Here is a 2,262-nt window from a genome sequence, read left to right on the forward strand (position 1 = left end):
TCGCAATGTCGATTATCGGGGGCACACCTACTAATTAACATAACCACGCTTAAGATATCGTTACACCTTTTCTTAACATCTTACTTACAAAGCCCTAATACTACTTAAATTCATCCTAATTCTGTAGCTGCAATACGTCTTCTCTCTCTGTGCCAAGGTCCACCTTATCTCTTGAAATCATTTAGAGTCTCTAACTGTGAATTTCACACGCTTCTAATTTTCCTCAAGTTATTCTAGTTCCTCCTCCTTCTCTTATGTCTAAATCCGTAGGACTTCTTAGCACACTTCCTAGAGGGTCACCCATACTAGTGCTACTCTCACCCTAGCACGCTTAACTTCGGAGTTCTGATGGAATCCAGTGGGTTAGTGCTGGTATGATCACATCCATCCCGGTACACGACCATTATCACGTGACCCAAATCCAGTCGAAGTCCTAACGGTTACCAATAAAATTCTGGTAATGAATTTCCCTCCGGATTGGAAAGGTCCCTTACTCTCATAAACGAAAAAATGCTGGCTTAGCCTTTGGAACTCCCAGTAACAACCACAAATCAACCCGCACGTGTTACACCCCATATCTTCGAAGAAGCACTTATCAAATTTGAAACATAAGTACGTTGAGTTATGGTTAAGTAAAACCACTTCGGAATATAAGGAGCAAACATTATTAAGTATATTTAATGAGTGAAGGATGTATATAAGGTATACTAGAAGGTTTCATGAGGAAATGAGTGGAAGAAATGGAGTAGTACGACTTTAGAGGAAGCATGGGTGAAGTTTTGTGTGAAAATTTTGGTCCAACTTGAGGGACGAATATCTCTTGGCATATAAAGTGTTTTTGAAGTGAAACAAAAGCCTAAAATGAAGTTCATCTAGTCTAGTATCCAATGCAACAAACCGCTCGACGATAGGACATCAGAGTAGAGAATTATGGACGTTACAAGTTCGGTTGACAGAGTAGAAACGCGTGCTACAGTAGCTGCTACAGTGACTCGACCCGAATTTGACCCCCTATCTAAAGGGTAAAAACCCCTTTTTTCACCATATTTTGTCCAAAAAAAATCAGAAATCAGAAGAGGGAGTGAGGGTATCAAAAAGTGAGCAATTTTCAAGTGGCGGAATATTAGTTTAGGTCCGGATAGCGCGTGGTTGTGATTGTAGTCTTGTTTTGCAGTGGATTTGGTTTGGATTCTTGGTGAACACTGAAGATATTTCTGTCCTAGTAAGAATAAGGTATGAATCCCTCCCTATTGATATTGTTTTAGGTTTACTTGCGAAAATAGAGCGATTAAATAGCCGTATAATCGTGTAGTTGGTTGAAAAAACAGATAAACATCATATGAGATGTCTTATGGAGTATGTTGATGTTAGTGATGATTTTGTTGTTGTTGTTGTTGGTGGTGGTGGTGGTTGTTGGTAACTGTGATTTCGGGCTAGGGATATAAACAGGGGAGGTGCTGCCGAAATTTTGGCAGATTCTAGGAAGAGTTAACTTAAAGGCTTAAGATAAGCACGTGATAACGAGTCTAACAATAGTATGAATTCCCTTGATTGCAGATTTGCGAGTTCGAGAAGTAGAAGTTGAGCGAATAGATAAACTTCAAGGTATGTAAAGCTATCCCTTCGTTCTTCTTTGGCATGAATTATATAAAATGAGCAAACGACGAACATACATGACTCCAATGAACTCTAGTTATCAGTAGTACTTGACATGACAGTTGTCTTTGATTCTCATGTGTTGGTTCATTCTAATTATTCTCTTGAATCCCAAATGACGATTCATCTTGTACATGATTTCTCCTGTGATTCATTTTGTACATATTGCTCCTATTACTCGTGCACAGTTTCATTGCATATTTCACCGAGTCCCTCATTAGAGGGCCGGGTACGTATTATATTTCACCGAGTCCCTCATTAAAGGGCCGGGTACATATTATATTTCACCGATTCCCTCAATAGAGGGTCGGGTACGTAATATATATCACCGAGTCCCATAATAGGCCGGGTACGTATTATATTTCACCGAGTCCCATAATGGGCGGGGTACGTATTATATTTTACCGAGTCCCATAATGGGCCGGGTACGAATTATATTTCACCGAGTCCCATAATGGGTCGGGTACGATATATTATATTTCACCGAGTCCCATAATGGGTCGGGTACGGTATATTACATATGCATGACTCTCAACATGCTTTGGTATTCCTTAATTATCATACTTATTTCCTGTCATCTTTCCACTCAGTCATGATCTTCATTAC

The 2,262-nt window shown here is 39.7% G+C and overlaps 1 pseudogene; it reads right to left on the reverse strand.

Moving 5' to 3' along the window:
- Nucleotides 1-268: 268 nt before the first annotated feature.
- Nucleotides 269-386, reverse strand: LOC132616256 (5S ribosomal RNA; annotated as a pseudogene).
- Between the last annotated feature and the right edge of the window lie 1,876 nt (nt 387-2,262).

Source organism: Lycium barbarum, chromosome 10 (assembly GCF_019175385.1).
Source record: "Lycium barbarum isolate Lr01 chromosome 10, ASM1917538v2, whole genome shotgun sequence".
Taxonomy (NCBI): Eukaryota; Viridiplantae; Streptophyta; class Magnoliopsida; order Solanales; family Solanaceae; genus Lycium; species Lycium barbarum.